Source organism: Lutra lutra, chromosome 1 (assembly GCF_902655055.1).
Source record: "Lutra lutra chromosome 1, mLutLut1.2, whole genome shotgun sequence".
Classification (NCBI taxonomy): domain Eukaryota; kingdom Metazoa; phylum Chordata; class Mammalia; order Carnivora; family Mustelidae; genus Lutra; species Lutra lutra.
Window position 1 is genome coordinate 129,636,755 of NC_062278.1, and position 6,588 is coordinate 129,643,342.

The window sequence follows — 6,588 nt, forward strand, 5'->3', positions numbered from 1 at the left end:
GCTAGTACAAGGGGGTTCAGATAATGCTGGGGGCAGAAACAAGACCAGGGTTGGGGGGTGGAAATTTCTGGGCAGTAGATTTTGACTCAAAGTATGCTGCTTGGCTATGAAAGAGGTGGCTTTGTGTGGTAATGAGCTCTCTGTGGCTGGAGGTGTTCAAACTCTCATCAGGGAGCCTGCTGAGGGGATGCCTTATGTGGGGTAGAAGTCTGGGCTGAAAGTCTCTAAGTTTCCCGCTGAGCCCCACATCATCTTCGAGTCTGTGCGGTTTCAGACAGCTGGCTTTCCCTCCCTGTCAGAGAGGATTGATTGCAGAGGAAGTTGAAATTAATGACTAACACAGGTTTTTAGGTTTTTGTGTGTTTACTTTTTTCCTCTTTCTGGCCCCCTCCTATGTCCCTGCTGCCAAACTCATTCCAGGGACCCTGGCAAGTAAATTGCCCAGCCAGGGGCTGGAAGGAACCTTGCGGTTATTACACAGACAGCTGCTGCCCACATGCACCTCTAGTGTTTCCTCAGTGCCGGACAGATGCTCATCTTGGCAGTGAGACACGCGACATGTCACACTGGACACGGTAGGAGAAGGGAGGGGTCCCAGTGCGGGCCTCTTCTACCACCTCTGTCAGGCCAAGATGAGTGCTGAGTCCAGTGCTTGACCTACGAACTGTGTCAGTGAACAGTACTGTGATGGGTTGTTTCTGTCAGTCCAGTATCCACTGCCTCCCCTGAAGCTGGGTCTTGCTTTTCCTCTGGGGAGCCATTTCTCTCTGCCACTGCAGAGACATGTAACTTGGAGTGAGTGATGCTCCTTCCCCAAAATGTGTCAAAGACCTAGACAGCCCGATGTTCCATTCTTCTGGACAAAGGGATTGGTTTAGGGTTGGGTATGTCATGCCCACCAAGCCAGTGAGGTGCGGATCTGGGATTGTATGGGACATACGGAAGAGTTGAAGCTCTGTATGCATTAGTGGGGGTGATTAAGATGGCGGGATGTTTAAGCATGGAGCTTCCAAGTGGCAATTCTAAGAAAAAGCATGTATAGGAATGCAGTGGACATAGGGAAAGCAGTGGTAAGGGATGGAAAGGGAGCCAGGCCCTGGATTCAGCTTCTCTTGAAGCTAGACCTAGCCCTGGACTTTGCCCTACACAAGTCAATAAATGCTTAACCTGCTTTTTGTCTTGAACCAGTTTGAGCAGAGGTTGTGGCCTTGTCACCTGAGAGCATCCTAGCATTGGGAATGTTCCTGGGGATGCCCTACCATTGAGGTGGTACAGGAGTAGAGCTGGGATCCCAGCTCTTGGGTAGCTGAGGCCACCCCTGGTGCACATGGATTTCTCTGGTGACTCAAGACTTGGCCTGAAGTGCAGCCCTACCCAAGGGGGCCATCTAGCTCATCATTGTCAACCCCATGAAATGAGTGATCTCTGAGATTGGGGCATTGGGACTGGGAACCTAAAATGTGTTCTGCAGGACAGTAGTTCTGAGAGATGGTCCAGAATAAAGGGGACCATATACTCAGGAGTTTGGGAACTGGTGTCCAAGGCCATGCCTTTTCCTCGGTGGCTCAATTCAATGACAGGTTGATGCAGGAGTATAAAGGTCTGGGTATAGGAAACTGTACTGGGTTAAACTTTAGGTCCAATGGTGTCAGTTGAGGCTATCACTGGGCCTATGTCATTCTGTCATGATTTGGTTTCTCCCTCTGCTCAACCCACTTCTGTTCTGTCCCTTCTACTGGTGTCAATCCCAGGGCACTCCTTACTAAGTCCTGTCTGCTGACACCATCTCAGTGTACTTTCCGAGTTGGCAACCTGTGCAGTGTTCCAGCTGGGTTCGGTAGCCTTCACAGCCCCTATGCTTCCCTCTTATTCTGTGCTGTGTCTCTCCCTACACTGTGAGCAGTTTAACTCAGGTGCTCTGCTTTGTCCATTTTTCAGATGCCCAGTGCCTACCCCAGTGCCTAATGTAGTAAGTAGTCACTAGGTGATGGCTGGGGGTACCCATGAATGTGCCAGGCTGATGATTGTCACCATGTACCGGGAGGGGTCCGAGTTTTCAAAGGCCTCTTGGCTTCTTTCTCAGCTTTCTTTTCCTCTTTGAGGCAGTGATCCTGTGAGCAAAATGGCCAGGGTGCTGGCAGGCAGCCGTGATCTGAGAAAGGTCAGAGAAGGAGTCTGGGTTGGAAAAGCTAGAACTTCTTCTAAAGACAGTGGCCTTCTAAAGCTCACCACGGCTGGAGGGCAGGGGCCTCTGGTGCAGGGGCCCCATGGGGGGTGGGGCAGGTGCACCCAATTGTGCCACATCTCAGACAGTGCCAGCTTGGTGGTGGGTGGTGGGAAGGAGTAGGCCTGGGGCTTGCTGGGTAGCCCCCACACCCAGTTTTCTGAGGCTGAATTCCAGAATGTCACCTATGAGGAGGCTCCCAGGGGCACCCTGTGGTTTAGCCATCCTACCTCCAATTCAGGAAGTCCTCTCAGTACCATGTCTTCTGTAGGAAGCTGGTGAAACCCTCTCAAGCGCCCTTCCCCGAAGGCAGGGCTGATACAGTGTGGCTTTTCAAACTTCCTCCCATCTCAGGATATAAATATGTTGTTTTTCTTCTGTTTTTGTTTTAATATATTTTTTAAAGATTTTATTTATTTATTTGACAGACAGAGATCAAGGGTAGGCAGAGAGGCAGGCAGAGAGAGGAGGAAGCAGGCTCCCCAGCGAGCAGAGAGCCCGATGTGGGGCTCGATCCCAGAACCCTGGGATCATAACCTGAGCCGAAGGCAGAGGCTTTAACCCACTGAGCCACCCAGGCACCCCGTGTTTTAATATTTTATTTATTTATTAGTCCAAGAGAGAGAGAACCCAAGCAGCGGGGAGAGGCCAGCAAAGGAGCCTGATGTGGGGCTCTATCTCAGGACCCTGGAATCATGACCTGAGTTGAAGGCAGACATTCAACCAACTGAGCCACCCAGGCACCCTGTGGATGTGTTTTTAAGTTGGGAGCATTTGGATGTTTTTGTTTTACTGCTCTCGAGCAGTCCAGGGACAAGCAATGAGGAATGCTTGTGGAGATCAAATGCGCATGGGTGATAAATGGGTTGCATGGTTGCACCCTTCCTTTCCACTTGGAATACTCAGGCTGGGTATATCCTTCAGGAACAGTGGGCTCGTCAAATACAAAATGACAAAACTTGGCAATACTGCCATCCATTATATAATCCTTTATATTTTTCTGTTTATTTACAATTCATTATTATTTTCTTGGACTCTTCTGAACACATTTGTCAAACAGACATAAAGCAAGGTGCCTTATGTATATGAATTGAACCTAAGAGCTAAAACATAAAGCTAATAAAAATAGAAATAATAAATGTAATAATATCACCCCAACTCTAAATGCTTCGCCCACATCACCTCCTTAATTCCTACAACAACTCTGTGAGGTAGTTAAGGTTATTATTTTGCCAGATGAAGGAAGTGTTGCTTGAGAAGTTGAGTCACATCCTCACAACTGGGAAGTGGCAGAGATGGACTGAGCCCAGCTCTCTGGCTTCATGCTTATGCCCTTCATCCTGTTCTCACTGCAGGCTGGCACCACGACAGAGGGCGAGACACTGGTCCTGTCTACGGGGTGGGTCTCAGTGTTGTGCCACCCAGGGTTTCAGCAGGCAAGGGACCAAACATCACCCTGGAGCATCCTACAGACATGGTGGTTACAGTTCAGGAAAACAGACACACTGCAGAGTAGGGCCTGTGTTTTCACAACTGAATTTCTTTAAGCAGAAGAATTCTCGCTTTCTCTCAAATGATAAAAGAGACCTGACTTATAAAACCCATAAGGTTTGTTTGACTGGAATGAATTGATTTTATAAGATCAAATGTATAATATTTACCATTGTAAACCAGATAGTTAGAAAAGTGAGAATTCTAGATCAACATAGCTTCTGAAATCTGCTTTTTTTAGATAATATTTGCAGTCTTGGTCTCAGTGTTCCATTCATGTCTACATTTTATTAGGTTGCATAATATTTAAAAAAAAAACCCTGATTCACACAGGTTTAGTTGCACATGTTAATTTCTGAAATTCTGTCTTATGATCTCAGCATACTCCTAAATGCCACTCTGGCAGGTCCAGAGATTTGAAAGAGAAGTGGCAAGATATTTCTGTTCCAAAGTTGAATTAATCTCTATAGCTAAGAATGGCCTGCGTTCCTCAATCAGTAAGTGTACAAGTCGGAGGGAGTTGATGGACGGGTTCTTCAGCTAGTTTAAAATCACAACTATATGGCAGAAAACACTTATCAAATTTAGGCTATAACATTATGGGATGTTAACAATATCATTAAAAAAATCTCATATATCTTAGTGCCTGTCTCTGCCATAGAGTCACTCAAAATTTCAAAGCCATCAGGTTAACTTTTGTTTATTCATTCGTGCGTTTGTTCACCTTACCACACATTCACAACCTTTTTGCTGAGCACCTCTGATACAGTGGGCGGCAGTCTAAGTGCTCTGGATGGATGTAGTGAGGAATAGAATAAAGTCCTTTCCTTCCTGGAGCTTACATGTGGAGGGTAGGCAGGAGAGGAGGGTTGTGGGAATAGACAGTAAGCCCACAGAGAAATGAGTACATCCGTCAGCGGTGATTTGTGATTGAAATCGAAGGGCAGCCCTGTTGAGGCTCTGATGGAAAGATGTTGGAGGAAGCAGAGGAAAATCTGTGGTTGAAACATAGGTGATGAGAACGTGAAACAAAGAGAAGGGAAGGAGTGCTTCCTTATTGTAGATGCAATTTCCTCCAACCCACGGAGCTGAAGTCTCATTCAACTTACCTCACTGGTAAAAAACAAAACAAAACAAAAACAAAAACCAAAACTTGGGCACTGGCCATGATGTAATGACTTTGCTCTCCTTCTATTCATGTGCCCACTTTTCTACACAAAAAGTAGAAATACATTCAAGAAATGATGGGGGAATATTACTGAGAAATCTGCGTAAGTTGTATCTTCATATATTCATAAAATAAGAAAACTTTAGTTTGAGGTCTCTGTGCACGAAAACCTGGCAGCACCTGTGTTTGGTATAAAACACACAGGCTTTGCATGTTTTTTTAACTTGTGTAGTTTTAATGATGAAGATTTAAAGATTAAGATTTAATGATAAAGATTTAATCATTTAATGATTAAGACACTTTAAAACACAAAATTGGCATAAAATATTTTTAGTGACTTTAAGTCACCCACTCTGGACTCTAAGTTCCTGGGAAACACTTCAAAAACCACGAGTATGTCAGGGTAGGTATGGGGGCATTACAGTTAGAAAGACCCATCTTTGGCCTCACCAAATCTGTTTGACATTTGGCTCTGTGCTTATCAGTGTGTGACCTTGGGATTGTGTCCAGGCCTCATCATCCTCACCCATAAGGCAGAAAGAATCCACTCCTCACATTGGCCGGATGTCTGAAACACGAGGGACACTCAAGACGAGTTAGAATCCTTTTCCTTCCCCAGATAGACCAACCTGGATCAGCCTTGGGGATACCAGTCATCAAGGAGCAGGGCTCTGGCCGTAGGAATCAGTTTGTGCTGGGACTCCAGTCTCCAGAGAGAGGCTAAGGGCCAGGAGTCACTTGGTCAAGAGAAACCTGGGTACACAAAACAAACTAGGAACATGGTAACCAGAAAGGGGCCCACTGTGGTCAGCCGACGTTTAGTAATGAGTTAGATGCCAAGAGGTTCTAGATATGAGAAAAGGACTTTGGAGACAGGAAATTGAAGAAGGTGGCATGGGCAAAGGGAGAAGGGTATCTTTGGGACTTTGATGACCAGTTTTGCCTCAAAAAGGGTCTTCAGGAGGAACCCCATGTCCAGTTGATCTTGGTTGCTTAGGCTTGGAAGTAGGTCATGGCAGCCACAGATGCTGGCAGTCGGGGCTGGACAGTCTCCTGCTAAGAGGGCAGGTGGTGCACATCTCTGCCCAGTTCCACATTTAGTGATGGCACAGAGGTAGCTTAAAATCAGATATAGTGGGAACATTTACACCAGGGAGGTTGGCAAAGGCTACCGATCAGGATTTTTTCTCCAGAGAACAGGTTCTCAAGCACTGGATGCTGGTTTTGGAACTACCTTCTGTGGATGCACCCTTAGGATAAACACTACACTTGAAACTTTCAACCTACAAACTACCCAAACACACAGAGGAGTTTACCCCCAGACTTCCCTCTAACCCCATCATGGTTCCCTTGTTGCTGCTACCTATGGGAGCTGGAGATGACCCATAGGCTCAGCAGGGAAGGGAAAGTCACCAAGAAAAGCCAGAAGATACTCAAAGGAGAACAGTTCTGCCAGCTGGCTGGCTCTCCAGGTCATTTTTGCTTCACTTAGCCAAGCAGCCTGAAATCCCAGTAACCTAAATCCATTTATCAACCATTTATATATCAGTGAGAATTTGTTCCCTGGGGGGCTGGGAAAAGAAATTAGGTAAGTAATTTCAAAGCCAGCAACATGGGGGTGGAAGGTGTTGGAGTGGAGGGCAGACCTGGATATGATTCCTCCATCGGGAGGTGACCTTAGGGTCCCAAGAACCCGGGAGAAGGG